The sequence below is a fragment of the Heptranchias perlo genome, chromosome 14 (genome assembly GCF_035084215.1).
Source record: "Heptranchias perlo isolate sHepPer1 chromosome 14, sHepPer1.hap1, whole genome shotgun sequence".
Classification (NCBI taxonomy): Eukaryota; Metazoa; Chordata; class Chondrichthyes; order Hexanchiformes; family Hexanchidae; genus Heptranchias; species Heptranchias perlo.
In genome coordinates this window covers 43,416,287-43,438,043 of record NC_090338.1, presented here as the reverse complement: position 1 = coordinate 43,438,043, position 21,757 = coordinate 43,416,287, and the positions used below count along the sequence as shown (strand labels likewise).

General features: G+C 42.2%; 1 long non-coding RNA gene across 3 annotated transcripts in view; it reads right to left on the bottom strand.

Annotated features, from left to right (window-relative positions):
• The window catches only part of LOC137332129 (uncharacterized), a 56,130-nt gene extending 41,271 nt beyond the window's left edge, over window positions 1–14,859 (bottom strand). For all 3 annotated transcript variants that reach the window (XR_010965594.1, XR_010965596.1, XR_010965595.1), the window contains exon 1: window positions 14,644–14,859. This is a non-coding gene — a long non-coding RNA (uncharacterized lncRNA). The remainder of the gene's footprint in view (window positions 1–14,643) is intronic.
• Window positions 14,860–21,757: the final 6,898 nt, after the last annotated feature.

The following is a 21,757-nucleotide window of genomic DNA, read 5'->3' as shown; positions in this document are numbered from 1 at the left end:
GATTGCTTGTGCTGATTCCCATTGTTTTACACTGGTTTTTACATTCCGGCATATAATAATGAAATTCCCAGGAAATATCGGTGTAACTCGCTTGCGAAAAGTTTGCCATATGTTTAGCGTAACTTGCCAGTTATGCTGTCTCAGGAAATTCCTGCATTTAGAATACTGATATACTTTTGTCAGGTCCTGTGTTCGTGCTGCACCTGCCAGTCTGGCTTCTCAGTTCACGCTCGATGTATTAGTTCACGGAAATAGAGAGAATGTGGAAAGTGACTGCTACGTTTGTGTAGACAACCAATAGTTTTTAATTAGTAAGTAATAGGATTGGCAAATAAGTTAATGAAGATATGATATACCATCTTTAGGAATTGTAAATTAATTTAAATACTAGTCTATCTCCAGTGATGTTGCACGTGAAGAGTCAGGACCGAGTGTCGTCTTCAGGTAAAGCAAGATTAGAGGGTGGGGGCTAATTGTACAGGGCACACAGATGTTATTTAGTCCCCATCTTAAAGTCATATGTTTTTATATCATATTTTTATTTTGATATTATTATTTATAACTATATTGCAAAGGTTATGGAAATTTGGGAGGAAATTTGGCACTAGATTTGGTTGCAGCAAAAGAGTTTGTGTAGTACAGGGTGAAAAGCTGGGAGATGTAAAATTTGAAGTGCTACAATACCACTACAGACGGGAAGGTGTAATTACAGTATAACACGTTTACATAGGCAGTTTCTGTTATAAATGGGCATGTAAGAATTTCTACTGTTAATCGCTAGAACAAAAGAATTCAAAACATGACAACAGAAATTAAGGGTTTGTAAATGGAAAGTGTGCATAGATGTAAGGTTTTTAATATATCACTCATCACATTGCATGCAGGGAGTCAAGACCATGTGCATTCTTATAGGCTAGCAAAGTTAGAGTGGTGGATAATTGAACCAGAGAGTGCTGATGTAAAGTCAGTTCCCATTTTAAAAATGTACATTTTCTTCTTTTTATATATTTTGATTTAATATTATTTATAATTAAATAGTAAAACTTACTGCAATTGGGAAGCAAAGCAGTAAAGTTGTTTGGAACAAAGGAGTTACCTGCTGTACAGGCTGAGGAGATGCAAAATTTGAGTTGCTACAGTGCCACCACTGGTGAGTGATGTAATTACGGTGTGACAAGTTTACATTATAAATATGGACATAGAAATTTATAATGGGAACAAGCTCATATAAAAGTGTGAGAAATGTGTGACAGGAACATAGGAACATAGGAACAGGAGTAGGCCATTCAGCCCCTGGTGCCTGCTCCGCCAGTTGATAAGATCATGGCTGATCTGTGGTCTAACTCCATATACCCGCCTTTGGCCCATATCCCTTAATACCTTTGGTTGCCAAAAAGCTATCTATCTCAGATTTAAATTTAGCAATTGAGCTAGTATCAATTGCTGTTTGCGGAAGAGAGTTCCAAACTTCTACCACCCTTTGTGTGTAGAAATGTTTTCTAATCTCGCTCCTGAAAGGTCTGGCTCTAATTTTTAGACTGTGCCCCCTACTCCTAGAATCCCCAACCAGTGGAAATAGTTTCTCTCTATCCACCCTATCCATTCCCCTTAATATCTTATAAACTTCGATCAGATCACCCCTTAACCTTCTAAACTCCAGAGAATACAACCCCAATTTGTGTAATCTCTCCTCATAACTTAACCCTTGAAGTCCGGGTATTATTCTAGTAAACCTACGCTGCACTCCCTGCAAGGCCAATATGTCCTTCCGAAGGTGCGGTGCCCAGAACTGCTTACAGTACTCCAGGTGCGGTCTAACCAGGGTTTTGTATAGATGCAGCATAACTTCTGCCCCCTTGTACTCTAGTCCTCGAGATATAAAGGCCAGCATTCCATTAGCCTTATTGATTATTTTCTGCACCTGTTCATGACACTTCAATGATCTATATACCTGAACACCTAAGTCCCTTTGGATATCCATTGTTTTTAACCTTTTACCATTTAGAAAGTACCCTGTTCTATCCTTTTTTGATCCAAAGTGGATGACCTCACATTTGTCTACATTGAATTCCATTTGCCACAGTTTTGCCCATTCACCTAATCTATCAATATTGCTTTGTAATTTTATGTTAAGAAGAAGTAAGGTTTTGTAGATAGGACATGCATACAGAAGAAAGATTTGTAATATATTATAGATAGATTTAGAGCTGAAAAAGACTTTTATTGCCCTCAATGTTATTATTTATATTGTGGTTTAAGAGGCAATATGATAATAACTAGTTAATTATTGAGTTTAATCTCTTGCATTTGAACATTGATAATTAACAAACAGTGTTATATTTTTCCAATGAGAGGCATACAGAACATTCATATATAATCTATATTTTATCTATTGTCGGCTTTCAGCTTGCTTCATTGGGTTTCACTCTCACTTCTAAGCTGAATGGTTAAGAGTTCACGCTCCACTCCATGACTTGAATTTATAAGGTTAAATTCCGTGCTCCTATCTATACTTGGGAAAGAGTGTCAGTCAGTAGTTCAGGGCTATAATGTTATTAAACCGGGCTGACACTTCGGTGGAGTACTGAGGGAGTAATATTTGTGGGATTTTGTTGTGCACAAAATGGCTGCTGTATTTGCCTATGTAACTACAGTCACTACACTTCAACATAGCTCATTATTTGTGAATTCCTACACAATGTCTCTGAAAGATGTGATAAGGTGCTACATAAATGCATTTTTTTTTCTGGTGGTCTTGCACATGGCCCAGATATTTATGGGGATGCAGGGAGGGAAAGGGTCAACTGTAAGTGGCCGGGAAACCTAGAAACATGGGAAGGGTGGAGGGCCTGCCGAACTTAACGGCAGGACCTCATTAGAATTTTTGTACTCGGTTTCCCGCATGGCAGCTGGCCAGATTGAGAGGCTGACTGGCTGTCGTGCAAGAAAGACTGCTGTACAAGGCTGCAGCATACCAGGCAGGAGGGAGAGAGGGAGTGGGAGATCGCGTGGGTGGGGAGAGATCAGAGTTGGGGGGGGGGGAAGAGATCGCGAGGGGAAAGAGATCGCAGTGGGGGAGAGATTGCGGTGGGGAAAGAGATCGCAGGGAGCATCTGGAGATCACTGGGGGAATATCGCAGGGAGGGGATTGTCCGATAGGGGCAGGTTAGCTTGGGGGGGCTGGGAAAAGCACTTACTTGCTGGATCGGGCAGTTCTCACCTCCCTTTAGCTGCCAGGTTTCCTGAGAACTGGGAGAACTGGCCCGCAGCTGTTAAATCCAAATGGCTGATAAAATCTGAGGCACGCAGCCTCATTAACATGTTATAATTACTGACCCGCCTCTCACGAGCGGGTTACTCCCCATCCCGCCCCGGTTAAACCAGAAGTAGGTATGTTTGCGGCAGGTTGAGGTTGGGTTTTGCATTTTTAAGAATTTAACCCCCCTCCCCGCCCATCTCCCACCTGTCCTGCGGGGTTAAAATTTTCCCCATATATTTTTATGTTCAAAATTGCTTTTCCCCCAGTTCAAATGGAGTATAGGATGCAATTCTGGCAATCTATCAACTCAACTGACTATTATTATGTTATATACACCATGTTACTGTGTCAGTAATTTGATTGTTGCTCAATGACGCCTGTGACTTAAAAGAACACTGATATACTTTTTTCAGGTCCTGTGTTCATGCTGCATCTGCCAGTCTGGCTTCTCAGTTCACGCGAGATGTATTAGTTCACGGAAACAGAGTGAATGTGGAGAGATCTATGCCACCAAACATGTTAATCAGAACAAAGAAGGATGTTGAATACCAGCCGTGCACCACTGGCCACAATAACAAAAACAATTACCAGAAAAAAAGTCAATCATTCCATAACAAAAAGAAAATCATTACACAATTATCATCATCCAATAATTCACTTCAGACAATTCCAGAAGAAAACACAATACAAACCATGTATCGATGCGATTTCTATAGTTGTAAGATCTTCCTTACTCCATTTCTGAAAATATGATCTTGGATATTTTCAACAGATAATTGAATTATCAAAGTTTCAGTGAGAAATAGTTTCTGAAAAACACATTTATTACACCAAAGGGCTTCATTTTTAGGCAATGATAATAAGTCATTCCTGTGCAGTGTCTTCCCCCAATCCATTAAATAAACCATGGAATACTTTGAGAGTTCATAAACTTCTAGAGATAAGGACACCACCGACAAAACCAGTTACCGACAGAAAGGAAATGGGTGACTGCCAGGCAGAGTAAAAGGACCAGGCAGGTAGAGCAGGAGTCCCCTGGGGCCATCTCCCTCTCAAACAGATATTCTGCTTTAGATACTGTTGGGGGAGATGGCTTATCAGGGGAATGCAGCAAGAGCCAGGTTCGGGGCACCACGGGTGGCTCTGCTGCACAGGAGGGGAGGAAGAAGAGTGGCAGGGCTACAGTGATAGGGGATTCAATTGTAAGGGGAACAGATAGGCGTTTCTGCGGCCGCAAACGTGACTCCAGGATGGTATGTTGCCTCCCTGGTGCTAGGGTCAAGGATGTCACGGAGCGGCTGCAGGGCATTCTGGAGGAGGAGGGTGAACAGCCAGTAGTCGTGGTCCATATTGGTACCAACGACATAGGTAAAAAAAGGGATGAGGTCCTGCAAGGTGAATTGAAGGAGTTAGGAGATAAATTAAAAAGCAGGACTTCAAAGGTAGTGATCTCAGGATTACTACAGGTGCCACGTGCTATTGAGTATAGGAACAGGAGAATAGACCGGATGAATGCGTGGCTGCAGGGATGGTGTAGGAGGGAGGGATTTAGATTCCTGGAACATTGGGACCGGTTCAGGGGAACGTGGGACCTGTACAAGCGTGACGGGTTACACCCGAGCAGGACCGGGACCAATGTCCTCGCAGGGGTGTTTGCTAATGCTGTTGGGGAAGGTTTAAACTAGAGTGGCAGGGGGATGGGAACCTGAGCGGGAATAAAGTTGAGAGCAGCAAGAGAGGGGAAGACCCAGGGGAAATTTACAATACAAATAGTACAAACAGTTGTTCAAGAACAAGTGAAAGGGAAAAGCATAGAGCAGCGGAAAGAAAGTGTACTTTAGGCACGACAGATAAAATAAAAACTAGAAGGCATAAGGCGATTAACCCAGCATCAAAGCTGTGGCAGGAGGTTGGGAACCTGAGCAGGGAGACAGAGGAAAGCGTGTCAGGAAGGGACAGAAGGTATGAAGTAAAAGGTAAAGTGTTAAAAAAGGAAAAAGCAGGAACTAAGTGTCACAAAACATATTTGAAAGTTCTGTATCTGAATGCATGAAGCATTCGTAACAAAATGGACGAGTTAACGGCACAAATAACGACGTATGGGTATGATCTTGTGGCCATTACAGAAACATGGCTGCAGGGTGACAACGACTGGGAATTAAATATGCCAGGGTATTTAACAATCAGGAAGGACAGGCAGGAAGGAAGGGGAGGTGGGGTTGCTATGTTAATAAAGGAAGGAATCACTGTAATACAGAGAAATGATATTGGGACAAAGGATCAGGATAATGAAACAATTTGGGTAGAGACAAGGAATAATAAGGGGAAAAAAACACTAGTGGGCGTGGTATATATGCCTCCTAATTGTTGCAACTCTGCTGGAAGAAGTATTAATCAGGAAATAGTCGGGGCATGTAATAAGGGAACAGCTATAATTATGGGGGATTTTAACTATCATATTAACTGGACAAATCAAATTGGGCAGGGCAGCCTTGAGGAAGAGTTTATTGAGTGTATTAGGGATAGATTTCTTGAGCAGTATGGAACTGATCCTACAAGGGGGCAAGCAACCTTGGACCTGGTCCTGTGTAATGAGCCAGGATTAATTAATAATGTCCTTGTTAAGGATCCCCTTGGAATGAGTGACCATAACATGGTTACATTCCATATCCAATTAGAGGGTGAGAAGGTTGGTTCTCAAACAAGCGCACTGAGCTTGAATAAAGGAGACTATGATGGTATGAGAGCGGAATTGATTAAAGTGGACTGGGAAAATAGATTAAAGGGTAAGATGGTACATGAGCAGTGGTGTTCATTCAAGGAGTTATTTTACAACTTTCAAAAAATATATATTCCACTGAGGAAAAAAGGGTGTAAAAGAAATGACAGCCATCCGTGGCTAAGTAAAGAAATTAAGGATAGTATCCGACTAAAAACAAGGACATATAAGGTAGCCAAACTTAGTGGGAGGATAGAAGATTGGGATGTCTTCAAAAGACAGCAAAAAGTAACTAAAGGATTGATTAAGAAAGGGAAGATAGATTATGAAAATGAATTGCAAAAAATATAAAAACAGATAGCAAGAGTTTCTATAGTTAAATAAAAAGAAAATGGGTGGCTAATGGTGGGAAACATGGAGATGGCAAAAATGCTGAACAAATATTTTGTTTCAGTCTTTATGGTAGAGGACACTTAGAATATCCCAACACTGGACAAACAGGGGGCTCTGGGGGGGGGAGGAGCTAAATACAATTAAAATCACTAAGGAATTGGTACTCAGTAAATTAATGGGACTCAAGGCGAATAAATCCCCTGGACCTGATGGCTTACATCCGAGGGTCTTGAGGGAAGTGGCAGTAGGGATTGTGGATGCTTTGGTAATAATTTTCCAAAATTCTCTGGATTTGGCAAAGGTCCCGGCAGATTGGAAAACTGCTAATGTAACACCCTTATTTAAAAAGGGTAGTAGGCAGAAGGCTGGAAATTATAGAACAGTTAGCCTAACATCTGTGGTGGGTAAAATTTTGGAATCTATTATTAAGGAGACAGTAGCGGAACATTTGGATAAACATAATTTAATAGGACAAAGTCAGCATGGCTTTACGAAGGGGAAGTCATGTCTGACAAATTTGCTTGAGTTCTTTGAGGACATAACGTACAGGGTGGATAAAGGGGAACCAGTGGACGTAGTGTATTTAGACTTCCAGAAGACATTCGACAAGGTGCTACATAAAAGATTATTGCTCAAGATAAAGAATCACTGGATTGGGGGTAATATTCTGGCATGGGTGGAGGATTGGTTATCTAACAGGAAGCAGAGAGTTGGGATAAATGGTTCATTCTCGGACTGGCAACCAGTAGCCAGTGGTGTTCCGCAGGGGTCGGTGCTGGGTCCCCAACTCTTTACAATCTATATTAACGATTTGGAGGAGGGGACCGAGTGTAACATATCAAAGTTTGCAGATGATACAAAGATGGGAGGGAAAGTGGAGAGTGAGGAGGACATAAAAAACCTACAGGGGGATATAGACAGGCTGGGTGAGTGGGCGGAGATTTGGCAGATGCAATACAATATTGGAAAATGTGAGGTTATGCACTTTGGCAGGAAAAATCAGAGACAAGTTATTATCTTAATGTCAAGAAACTGGAAAGTACTGCAGTACAAAGGGATCTGGGGGTCCTTGTGCAAATCAAAAAGTTAGTATGCAGGTGCAGCAGGTGATCAAGAAGGCTAACGAAATGTAGGTTTTTATTGCTGGGGGGATAGAATATAAAAACAGGGAGGTATTGCTGAGACCGCACCTGGAATACTGCATACAGTTTTGGTGTCCATACTTAAGAAAAGACATACTTGCTCTCGAGGCAGTACAAAGAAGGTTCACTCGGCTAATCCCGGGGATGAGGGGGCGGATGTATGAGGAGAGGTTGAGTAGATTGGGACTCTACTCATTGGAGTTCAGAAGAATGAGAGGCGATCCTATTGAAACATATAAGATTGTGAAGGGGCTTGATCGGGTGGATACGGTAAGGATGTTCCCAAGGATGGGTGAAACTAGAACTAGGGGGCATAATCTTAGAATAAGGGGCTGCTCTTTCAAAACTGAGATGAGGAGAAACTTCTTCACTCAGAAGGTAGTAGGTCTGTGGAATTTGCTGCCCCAGGAAGCTGTGGAAGCTACATCATTAAATAAATTTAAAACAGAAATAGACAGTTTCCTTGAAGTAAAGGGAATTAGGGGTTACGGGGAGCGGGCAGGAAATTGGAGATGAATTTCGATTTGAGGTTAGGATCAGATCAGCCATGATCTTATTGAATGGCGGAGCAGGCTCGAGGGGCCAATTGGCCTACTCCTGCTCCTATTTCTTATGTTCTTATGTTCTTATAAAACCCTTTGTGGAAAGAAACGACCCCCAAAATGCAATCAGTATGTTAGAATACCCCTCCCAGGATAAAATTGCATTTTGAAGTGGAAATAATTGCATGGAAAACATCGATGATCCAATTCCATTCTATAGATGGATGGTTCAGCCATCCATCACCAGATCTGGTTGGGCCACATCAAGCATTATTGGGCCATGCTCTCCTCTGCCAAAACTGCTCACTACTCCAGTATCATCCTGGAATGCAAAGATAACCCCATCTTCTTAGTGTAGGATCTGCCTGAACCAAATAAACTTTTCAGAGATCACCTTCTTACATCTTTTAATAATTTCATAACAAAATGTATCTGTTATTACCAATAATGTGTCCAGGACCCTAAGCTCCTACTGCTCTGTTTTCTGTCCCTGTGGAAACTATAAAACCAACTTATTAAATGCCGGCATTGTTGAATGATCTAGGACAGAAGAAATGGCAGTGGGCGGGAAATATGCCATCAAGATAAAGTAGCGAAGGGATTACAATTACCTTGATAATTAAAGTTCTTTCTGCCATGGATGAAATCTCTTAATGTTGATCTTTCCCTGCCACTTAAAAAGAACCAGGCTCAAAAATCCACTTTGCAGTTTGTGCTCCTGTCTGTCGGCAGGGCAGCACCTACAATAGCCAATGAATTGGGCCACTGTCCCTGCCAGAATTTGTGATGTCAGCTCATTTTATTATTCAGTAGTGGGCTGACCGCATAACATCAATACAACACTAGAGTAAATTGACGCCTCTTTGTCGGTGAACTGCCTGGGGACGCCCAGCATGTCTCCGCAGCTGGCCAGTCTAATTTATATGAAGCCCAAGGCCCAGTATCAGGTGTGCCTTGGGCCTACCCGTTCAAGTGCAGGGATGCATGAACAAATTCCTAGAACGAGCTTTCTGTGAAAAGCTAATTTCAGAGTTGCAAAGAGGAGGGTTGTTTGTTTCAAACATGAATGGCATGAAAATAATATCTACATTATGACCTTATTGGGGGGGAATGTCCTTGAGTTCAGTGGAAAGTCCATTTATACATGTAAATGGGGTTTCTACTGAACTTCTGTCAAAGTGGCAGCGGTGGAGCAGGAGAAACCCAAGGAAAGACAGTCCCAATGTATTTTTTCAGTAATTATATTTTACTTCTGAATTTCTTTTATACTCAGAAACTGGAATATAGTTGGTTTTTACATTCTGTTTAGGTAAAATATTTTTATTCTTTTACTTTTTCTTAACATGTTCCTTGGGAGTGATTTTAACCCCCAAGAACGGGGTGGGCTGAGGGCGGGTGGGAGTTGAAAATAGTTGTTTTTTGGGTTGCGACCGCAACCTGGCTTCACTTTTGGGTTTAATGTACAGACTTCCCACTGGGAATGCAAAGTCAGAAAATTTTGCAGTTGCGACCCAAAAAAACAACTATTTTCAACTCCCACCCGCCGCCAACCCACCCGTTCTTGGGGGTTAAAATTACTCCCCTTATGTCTAAATTGTTCGCACCTTAAGATAGTCATTGGATTTCCTAGGTATTTGAAACCACATTCAAAACTAATAACATAAATTCCAGGCTTATTATTTGCTGATCTAGATCTTTGGGACAGCTAATCAAAATCAAATTTACACATATATATTGGGTAACAAAGACTCAACGGGCACTGATTTAACAGAGTTCTATATTTAGCAGACCTGCTGTTCAGAATGCAATTATCACTTAGTTATCATTTGTGTTATTTCTTACGGAAACAAGATATTGCACCATCTAGAATCAGTACATCATTTGAAATGTACTAACTGATAAATAGGGCCAGTGAGTTGGTGCAGAGCATTAACCTATAGAATATCCTGTAAATTTGTACACTCACTATGTATAATGCAATTTGCTGCCTGACTATTGCAATTTTGCATAAAAAGTCCTGAAGGCAGTGAGCAGACCTGAGTGATAACGAATCCGTTGCTGCAACAAATCGTTTGCCGTTTTAATAAAATATTGAGAAAGTGAATTATCCACCTTTTAGTGTTGTGGTTATTACTCTCCATGAAGGTTAGACTTTACATTTTTCGTATTATGACGTGGAGCAGGGAAGCTCAAAGACATGTTTATCCTTTTAAGAGTTATTCAGGTTTCAATCATTGGCTCTCTTCCTCATCTAGATTTTTTTGAACAGGTGGTGTGGGAAGAGAACCCTCTTAAGCTTCATTCTTGGGATGTGGGCAATCCTGTTAAGGTTGCCTTTGCTACCCATCCCATGTTGCCATGAGAAGATTTTGGTGAACCTCCTTGAACTTCTGAAGTCCTTCTGGTGTTGGTAGGGATTTCCATTATTTTGACTCAGCAATGATGAAGGAATGGCGGTATATATCCAAGTCAGGTTGCTTTTTCTATGACATTGCAGCTCTTGTTTTCTCAGTGACAGGGCTGGAAGGTGCTGTCAAAGTGACATTGGTGAGGTACTGCAGTGCATTCTGCAGACAGTACATACTGCAGCCACAATGCACTGGTAATGGAAGGGTTAGATATTGAGTCCAGTAACTGGGGTGCCGATCAGGCGAACTGCCCTGTCCTGGATGGTATCTAGCTCTACAATGTTGTAGGTGCACCCATCTAGACGAGTGTTGAGTATTCCATCACTGTCCTGCTACCCTGGGCCACAAACTTAGGCCAATGAGTGTGTTTTGCATTTGCCCACTACAAGCCTGCTTGAAACCTGCTCGGGGTTAAATTCTACCTCATTATGACAAGATTTTTGATAATCAGGTGTATTAAAGGTTACAGAACCAAGGCGGGTGGATGGACTTAAAATACATGATCTAATTGAATGGCGGAACAGGCTCGAGGGGCTGAATGGCCTACTCCAGTTCCTATGTTCCTAACTGCCTGCGAAGAGAGTATTGACTTGCATAATCCTATGACAATGATTGAAAATATGCTGAACGTTCAGGGGGGTGGAATTATTTCCATTTCATGTAGGTAGTGGCATTGTTCAGTGGAGCACATAGGGCCAATGGATCTATTACCACTTGAATTTTCAACAAACTTGTCAAACCGGAATGGCACAACCCTCTAATTCTGCTGTAGGGTGACCATGCAGAAGGAGATGAAATTCTTGCTTGATCAATCAAGGCATCCATCACTTGTTTTATGCATTTACATATCACAGATAAATCCAATTCAGCCAATTACCGTCCTGTCAGTCTACTCTCAAACATCAGCAAAGTGATGGAAGGTGTCGTCGACAGTGCTATCAAGCAGCACTTACTCACCAATAACCTGCTCACCGATGCTCAGTTTGGGTTCCGCCAGGACCACTCGGCTCCAGACCTCATTACAGCCTTGGTCCAAACATGGACAAAAGAGCTGAATTCCAGAGGTGAGGTCAGAGTAACTGCCCTTAACGTCAAGGCAGCATTTGACCAAGTGTGGCACTAAGGAGCCCTAGTAAAATGGAAATCAATGGGAATCAGGGGGAAAACTCTCCAGTGGCTGGAGTCATACCTAGCACAAAGGAAGATGGTAGTGGTTGATGAAGAGCAATTATCTCAGCCCCAGGACATCGCTGTAGGAATTCCTCAGGGCAGCATCCTAGGCCCAACTATCTTCAGCTGCTTTAAGAATGACCTTCTCTCCATCATAAGGTCAGAATTGGGGATGTTCACTGACGATTGCACAATGTTCAGCTCCATTCGCAATTCCTCAGATAATGAAGCAGTCCGTGCCCGCTTGCAACAAGCCCTGGACAACATCCAGGCTTGGGTTGATAAATGGCAAGTAACATTCATACCACATAAGTGCCAGGCAATGACCATCTCCAACAAGAGAGCCCAACCACCTCCCTATGACATTCAATGGAACTACCAGTGCCGAATCCCCCACCATCAACATCCTGGGGGTTGCGATTGACCAGAAACTCAACTGGACCAGCCAACAAATGCCATGGCTACTAGAATAAGTCAGAGGCTGGGTATTCTGCAGTGAGTGACTCACCTCTTGACTCCCCAAAGCCTCTCCACCACCTACAAGGCACAAGTCAGGAGTGTGATGGAATACTCTCTACTTGCCTGGATGGAGGCAGCTCCAACAACACTCAAGAAGCTCGTCATAATCCAAGACAAAGCAGCTCGCTTGAACAGCAGTCCACCCACCACCTTAAACATTAACTCCCTTCACCGCTGGCACACAATGGCTGCAGTGTGTTCTATCCACAGGCTGCACTGCAGCAACTCATCAAGGCTTTTTCAACAGCATTTTCTAAACTGCGACCTCCAACACCTAGAAGGACAAGGGCAGCAGGTGCATGGGAATACCATCATCTCCAAGTTTCCCTCCAAGTCATACCTAGAAGGACAAGGGCAGCAGGTGCATGGGAATACCATCATCTCCAAGTTTCCCTCCAAGTCATACGCCATCCTGACTTGGAAAAATATCGCCGTTCCTTAATGGTTGCTGGTTCACATTCCTGGAATGCCCTAACGAAGAGTATTGCGGGAGCACCTTCACCACATGGACTGCGGTGGTTCAAGTAAAGGCTCGTCACCACCTTATGGAGGGCAACTAGGGATGAGTAATAAATGCTGGCCTTGCCAGCAATGACCACATCCCAAGAAATAATTTTTAAAAATGATTGACTTATGTGGCCGATATCACCAGCAAATTTGAATAAATTAAGGCTTGCTGTAACTTTCGTCATCACTGACCTGTGGATGAGTTTGGCAGCAGGTCGCTTTTCACCTTGTGATATAACTCATTCACAAAGGAAGCTGTGACTCTTAGCCTCTGCAAGTATTGTTCCTCTAACATAATGGGGTAATGCCTTGATCTGTAAATGTGGGTATGAGAGTATCAGTTGGTGGTTGTAAAGTGCCTGTGGTGCTGCCTGACCTGCTTTCGTCCTTCTCTTCTTTCTCCAAAGAACACAAGTGCTGAGTATGAAACAATGATATTGGCACAACAGTTGCCAGAGAGATATCTCAACAGATAAGAGGAAAAAAAAGGTAAAACCATTACAAATGTAGTGTAACAACTTCTTGTAGACTTCAACAGGACTCTTTAAAAGCACTTCTGTCAACAGGCCAGGCCCCAGCAATCCTAGACTCCTTATTTATAAGATTGGGTGGATGAATCAGCAAGAGTCTGCAGGATCAGGATCACTGGGAAGTTACATGAAGAGGATTAATACATCATTCAGCTCATACTGAGACTGCCAACATTTGAATGGTAGAAGGAAATGCTGCTGGAAAATTGTATGGGACACTAAATGGTGAAGAACAAACATAAGGGGCAAGATTTTATCAGGGGGGGGCGGGGGCTGGAATCCCTGACAGGCTGGCCTCAGTCGGAGGTATTGAGGTAAAACGTAGCTGTAGATTAAATTCACCTGCTTGGCTGCAGGTGGTTGCATTTTCCAGACTCCTTTTATGAAGCTGGAAATCCTAAGGGTTTCCCCATAGGAATTCTAAAATGCAGTTGCATGAAGAAACACAATGGTGAGTGCATTCAGTCTGATAAAGCCATATTGTAACAGGCTAAGAATGTATCTTGTGTTGTGAATTGGTTGTGTCTTTAAATGGATTGAACAGTTGTTTCTTATTGCGATTGTAGGGTTGACTAAGTTCATGCCTCAATTACTTTCATAGTCATAAACTGTTTTTTGCAGTTGGCATTAGCTTATGTTCATAGCTATTTTAGAATTTTACAAAATTAGTTATAGTTTTCTTATTGTGACTGTAATTTGTGTCCTTGGTGTTACAGGCAACTTTTTAAATGCCTCACCTGAAGGGTCCTGAAGGAAAAGAGGATATTATCAGCTGAAAGTCAAAGTAATGCAGGGAAAAGTAAGGAGTCGTCATGATTTTGAATTTGTGCAACTTGAATTTCTGCTTATTGTCTCCACAACCTGCCTCTGGCTGTAAGTAACCACCTCTAAAGCATTACTAGTGAATAAGAAGTGCAATACGATTTAAGTTGAAGATGAATTCTGGAGATGGTAAAACACCACAGTAAATCAGTGACATCCCTTTGTCTGGTTGAACAAACACTTTCTTTAAGAGGGACTTGTGGCCTACTTCTTACTGATCCCTACTGCCAGTGTAACAAACAGCTGTCGGACTCATCCATGTTGCTCTCGCACTCTGAAATGGGAATATATAGAGCATGACTGAAATTAAACTGTTCATATTCTTTATTTAATAAGTCTGGTACTGTACACAGTGTGATATTATTGATACCACAACTATGGTTAGATATAGATCACTACCTGATACTACGGGGATAATTTTAACCCCGAAGAACGGATGGGTTGGGACAGGTGGGCCCACTTCCAGGCTTCACCCAAGCATGTTTGGTTGCGAGCACACAACAGATGCCTGGAAGTCCCATCCCTATTTAAAGCCAGTGGGCCGATACTTAAAGGGGCAATGTACCTCATTGAAATAAGTTGAGTCACTTAATTTTTTGTGTATTACAAATATAGAATGAATTTAACCTTACCTGTCCGGTACCTGTTCCCATCACTTCTGATTCACATCAGGTGAAAGCAGGCGAGAAGGGCTAGATCTATGAGGTGAGTGCCTTTATTGCACTGCTTGTGGGCCCGGAGAAGCAGGAGTGCTTTATCCAGGCCCGACTGCCAATCTCTTCCAGTCCTCAGACTTCCACAGCCCACGAGCCCATCCTCCCTCTTCTCCTATCCCCGGCCTTCCGACCCGGCAGCCAACCAGCCTGTCAATCAGGGTGGCTGCTGCGTGCGAAGCCCGGAAGTTAAATGTATTGCCCTCATTAAGGTTGGGAGTGCAGATTGTGACCTGCCAACCTAACTTCCGGTTTTCGCATCCGATTATCTTCCTCCCCCCACCCCCGCTCCCTTCCTGCCTCCATATTAATATCATGCCCTATGATGCAGATATCCTGCATGAATTTGGAAGGAACAATCCATTGTTTGCTAAGATATTGAGATTCTAAATTATACCTGCTGTAACCAAGTATTCTTAAGGGGATCACTAACATCGTAGAGTGCTCAATTTGTCAAACATCATTGCCCTGTGGCGAGTTTACTTGTTCTGTTGATTGATGATCCTGTTTAAGAGGTCTGCCACTGTGTTTCATGTACTCATCAGATACTAGGTTATCAGTGTTGCTTTGTGCTTTCTGAACTAGCGCAGAGCATCTGGGTTTAGAATTCCAGAATTTCACTATCTATGGAGGGTCCATCTGCTCACAGGCACAATTGGGCATGTTTAATTGAATTATAATTTTAAATCTCAGGAGGAAGCTTTTCATATCGAAAGCAATTGGAATTTGTAGACCACAAAATTAGGACTTAACAAGAAACAATAAAGGTACCTCTACATGCTTATCTGCAGTCTCTGCACAGTTTGATAGCAGATAACAACATAAACACTTGGAGAAAACAGCTCCCAAAAGCAAACACTTTCTGTTTTTGTAATGTCTACCTTCCAAATGCTATTGACAAGCTCACATTACCGTTAGTGCTGATGATAGCAAAAAACTGAACAGGGCTCATTAAGGGAAGGTTCTCGGATCCTTGCCTGAAAAAACTCTTAAAGCCACAAACTTTCTTCACAGTTTCTCAGTTGCACAGCTTGCTTGCTTCACTCATGGTATGTGAATTACAATCAAATGAAGAATCATTCTAACCAAATAATTATTGAGTCATACCATGTCTCTTGACTAATTTAAATGATTAGTAGATTGTATTTTGTTCACTTTTGCATTGAAAACTAAAATTTGGATACCTGAATCCGCTACCAAAAGTGTGGCAGGACAGAACTTCCATCAGCCCAATAACCCTGATGCTGACCTCACCAGAGATCATGAAGTCAATTCATTTTAATATTGCTGGGCAGAAAAAAGTCGCTCGTAATTGGGGAGATGTGCCTCTGGGGCCTAGTGTGGAGGAGGCAGGCCAACTTAATTTGTGAGATAACATTGGGAGCTTACTGGGGGGAGGGGAGCCCATAACCTATCTAGGCACCTCAATCTTCCCCACCAATAACCTGTTCAATTTTACTTTATAGTGAATGTGAGCTTTGTTGCAACAATCCTCCACTTTGCTGGTGATCCATCTCGGTAGTTTTAGAAGCCAGACTGCTAATTGCGTTTGATTCTGAAAGTGTCAAAGGACACTAGATTTTCAAAGGATGAATGAATTATGGCAGCTCCCTGCATACTGCCATTGATGTTCAGAAAACTGTGCCTGTAGTCTCACACTAATGAAATCCCTTTCTGTTGAAATAAAGGTGTAGGTTTGCAGTAGAGGCTTGTGTGGTCACATGACCGCTATGGGGTGGCTATGTTAATAAAGGAAGGAATCACTGTAATACAGAGAAATGATATTGGGACAAAGGATCAGGATAATGAAACAGTTTGGGTAGAGATAAGGAATAATAAGGGGAAAAAACACTAGTGGGCGTAGTATATAGGCCTCCTGATAGTTGCAACTCTGCTGGAAGAAGTATTAATCAGGAAATAGTCGGGGCATGTAATAAGGGAACAGCTATAATTCTGGGGAATTTTAACTATCATATTAACTGGACAAATCAAATTGAGCAGGGCAGCCTTGAGGAAGAGTTTATTGAGTGTATTAGGGATAGATTTCTTGAGCAGTATGGAACTGATCCTACAAGGGGGCAAGCAACCTTGGACCTGGTCCTGTGTAATGAGCCAGGATTAATTAATAATGTCCTAGTTAAGGATCCCCTTGGAATGAGTGACCATAACATGGTTACATTCCATATCCAATTAGAGGGTGAGAAGGTTGGTTCTCAAACAAGCATACTGAGCTTGAATAAAGGAGACTATGATGGTATGAGAGCGGAATTGATTAAAGTGGACTGGGAAAATAGATTAAAGGATAAGATGGTACATGAACAGTGGTGTACATTCAAGGAGTTATTTTACAACTTTCAAAAAATATATATTCCACTGAGGAAAAAAGGGTGTAAAAGAAATGACAGCCATCCGTGGCTAAGTAAAGAAATTAAGGATAGTATCCGACTAAAAACAAGGACATATCAGGTAGCCAAACTTAGTGGGAGGATAGAAGATTGGGAAGTCTTCAAAAGACAGCAAAAAGTAACTAAAGGATTGATTAAGAAAGGGAAGGTAGATTATGAAAATAAATTAGCAAAAAATATAAAAACAGATAGCAAGAGTTTCTACAGTTATATAAAAAGAAAAAGGGTGGCTAAGGCAAACGTAGGTCCCTTAGAGGATGAGTCCGGGAAATTAATGGTGGGAAACATGGAGATGGCAAAAATGCTGAACAAATATTTTGTTTCAGTCTTTACGGTAGAGGACACTAAGAATATCCCAACACTGGACAAACAGGGGGCTCTGGGGGGGGGGAGGAGCTAAATACAATTAAAATCACTAAGGAATTGGTACTCAGTAAATTAATGGGACTCAAGGCGGATAAATCCCCTGGACCTGATGGCTTACATCCTAGGGTCTTGAGGGAAGTGGCAGTAGGGATTGTGGATGCTTTAGTAATAATTTTCCAAAATTCTCTGGACTTGGCAAAGGTCCCGGCAGATTGGAAAACTGCTAATATAACACCCTTATTTAAAAAGGGTAGTAGGCAGAAGGCTGGAAATTATAGACCCGTTAGCCTAACATCTGTGGTGGGTAAAATTTTGGAGTCTATTATTAAGGAGACAGTAGCAGAACATTTGGATAAACATAATTTAACAGGACAAAGTCAGCATGGCTTTACGAAGGGGAAGTCATGTCTGACAAATTTGCTTGAGTTCTTTGAGGACATAACGTACAGGGTGGATAAAGGGGAACCAGTGGACGTAGTGTATTGAGACTTCCAGAAGGCATTCGACAAGGTGCCACATAAAAGATTATTGCTGAAGATAAAGAATCACTGGATTGGGGGTAATATTCTGGCATGGGTGGAGGATTGGTTATCAAACAGGAAGCAGAGAGTTTGGATAAATGGTTCATTCTCGGACTGGCAACCAGTAGCCAGTAGTGTTCCGCAGGGGTCGGTGCTGGGTCCCCAACTCTTTACAATCCATATCAACGATTTGGAGGAGGGGACTGAGTGTAACATATCAAAGTTTGCAGATGATACAAAGATGGGAGGGAAAGTGGAGAGTGAGGAGGGCATAAAAAACCTACAAGGGGATATAGACAGGCTGGGTGAGTGGGCGGAGATTTGGCAGATGCAATACAATATTGGAAAATGTGAGGTTATGCACTTTGGTAGGAAAAATCAGAGAGCAAGTTATTATCTTGATGGTGTGAAACTGGAAAGTACTGCAGTACAAAGGGATCTGGGGGTCCCAGTGCAAGAAAATCAAAAAGTTAGTTTGCAGGTGCAGCAGGTGATCAAGAAGGCCAACGAAATGTTGGCGTTTATTGCTAGGGGGATAGAATATAAAAACAGGGAGGTATTGCTGCAGTTATATAAGGTATTGGTGAGACCGCACCTGGAATACTGCATACAGTTTTGGTCTCCATACTTAAGAAAAGACATACTTGCTCTCAAGGCAGTACAAAGAAGGTTCACTCAGTTAATCCCAGGGATGAGGGGGTGGACATATGAGGAGAGGTTGAGTAGATTGGGACTCTACTCATTGGAGTTCAGAAGAATGAGAGTCGATCTTATTGAAACATATAAGATTGTGAAGGGGCTTGATCGGGTGGATGCGGTAAGGATGTTCCCAAGGATGGGTGAAACTAGAATTAGGGGGCATAATCTTAGAATAACGGGCTGCTCTTTCAAATCTGAGATGAGGAGAAACATCTTCACTCAGAGGGTAGTAGGTCTGTGGAATTTGCTGCCCCAGGAAGCTGTGGAAGCCACATCATTAAATAAATTTAAAACAGAAATCGACAGTTTCCTGGAAATAAAGGGAATTAGGGGTTACAGGGAGCGGGCAGGAAATTGGACATGAATTTAGATTTGAGGTGAGGATCAGATCAGCCATGATCTTATTGAATGGCGGAGCAGGCTCGAGGGGCCGATTGGCCTACTCCTGCTCTTATTTCTTATGTTCTTATGTTTATGTTCTTAAACATATGAACAGGAGTAGGCCATTCGGTCCCTTGAGCCTGTTCCATCATTCAGTTAGATCAGCTGATCTGTACCCCACCTCCATTTACCCACTTTTCCCCCCATATCGATTGATACCTCTGCTTAACAAAAATCTAACAATCTCAATCTTGAAAATTTCAATTGACCCAACATCCACAGCCTGAATGGGGAAGCGAGTTCCAGATTACCACTACCCTTTGTGTGAGACAGTGCATTCTGATTTCATTCTTAATTGGCCTGGCTCGAGTTTTAAGCTTGTGCCCTCTTGTTCTGAATTCCCCCACCAGTGGAAATAGTTTCCCTCCTCCTAACAAAAAAATTCACAAATGATTAATGAAACAATAGGGTAAACACCTCTATTGGATCATCACTGAACCTTCTAAACTCGAAGAAATACAATCCTAGTTTAGGCAACCTATTCTCATAATTTAAATAGTTAAAATAATTCATGGAAACCCAACAATCTGTTGAAAGTTAATGGCCTGCTCACTCAATTGCTTGCTCCTATATCAAATATAATGAACTGGGCTGCCCAGGCAAATAAAATCCTCATGACTTGCCTTATGCAAAAATGGACAGCAAACTGACTGACATGGCTGAAGTTGTCTGTTGCACCTATGCATGAGCCAATAGTCAGGAAATTAAGCATAGCCTCAGTAAGCGCTGTCCTGTTTCTTGAGGAAGTTTGAAGATCTTCCTGTAGGATTATGCAAAGCTCTTCTGGGGTGAACCACAGCCTCTAGGGAGATAATCAAAGAAGATCTTTTGGATCTATACACCTTGGTGGCTGGGTATCTGTGGAAGGGTCTGAATCTCTTGTGGTACTGCCTTACAAGCTTGGCCTTCCTACTGTTCCTCTTCCTCCTTGAACATATATACCATAAAGAGGGGAATCCCCATTGAGAAACCCATATTGCAGCCTAACAGTATATTTTAGGGAGATTTCACGAACAAAATATAATCTTGAGGAAGCTTTCCAAACAGAGTTAGGAGCTTACAAAATAAAGAGCAAAACATTTTTGATGAAAGACCAATCCAGAGTAAAGTATGAGGCTTTATCTAAAAGCATAGTAAGACCCAACCATTCTCCAAGACTTCAGCATCAGCCTTCCCCAGTTACCTTTGTTTTATAGTGGCATGTTAGGTGAGTAGATCGTGGGGCACAAATGATGGAATTTTGGACTGATGATGCATCCTGGCTAAATCCATCATTTGGCTGGCAGCACCTTGGCCAAACATTGGCCTATTCAAAAGCAATGTCTGTGATGGGAGCTTAAGGCTGTGAGGGAAAACTAGCCTCTACATAGTATCATAGAAGGTTACAGCATGGAAGGAGGTCATTCGGCCCATCGAGTCCATGCTGGCTCTATGCATGAGCAATCCAGTTAGTCCCACTGCCCCACCCTATCCCTGTAGCCCTGCACATTTTTTTGTTTCAAGTACTTGTTGAGTTCCCTTTTGAAGACCATGATTGAATCTGCCTGCACCACTTCCTCGGGCAGTGCATTCCAGATCCTAACCACTTGCTGTGTAAAAAAAAAAATGTTTTTCCTCATATCACCTTTTGGTTCTTTTGCCAATCATCTTAAATCTATGCCCTCTGGTTCTTGACCCTTCATGATTTTGAATACCTCTATCAAATCTCCTCGCAACCTTCTCTGTTCCAACAACAATCCCAGCTTCTCCAGTCTATCCACATAATTTAAGTCCATGATCCCTGGAATCATTCTAGTAAATCTCCTCTGCACCCTCTCTAAAGCCTTCACATCCTTCCTAAAGTGCGGTGCCCAGAACTGGACACAATACTCCAGTTGTGGCTGACCCAGTGTTTTATAAAGATTCATCATGACTTCCTTGCTTTTGTACTCTCTGTCTCTGTTTATAAAGCCCAGGACCCCATGTGCTTTTTTAACCGTTTTCTCAACCTGCCCTGCCACCTTCAATAATTTATGCAAATCCCTCTGTTCCTCCACCCCTTTGTGCCCTCTAGTTTATATTGCTTCTCCTCATTTTTCCTACTGAAATGCATCACCTCGCATTTTTCCGTGTTAAACTTCATCTGCCACGTGTCTGCCCATGCCACCCGAGTGTCTATACCCTCTTGAAGTCTATTACTATCCTCCTCACTGGACACTACCCTTCCAAGTTTTGTGTCATCCACATTGTGGCTAGGACAGATGGTAGAATGAATCTATCCTTCTACATTTAGTAAGAATACCCCCAAGTGAGCTCGTGAATTTGTCTTCTTTAGTTTCGTAAGGGCACGCAAACAGGAGTTGAACCGATTACACCAACTGACTTTCACCATACTCGGCGGTCTGTATGTTTGTCTACTGGGGAATAAAGCAGCTTATGAACTGAACCAAACAACACCTGGCCTAGTCTTAACTTGATCCGTCTTACAGATAGATTAAAGGAGTATATGAGTCTCAGACAAGGAGATCTGATCAAGATCACAAGGGAGTTTCAGTGTTAAACTTCTGCGTCCTGCTACTGCGATAGCAGATACAAGCAGTGGGAGTCGACTCCTGTAAAAAA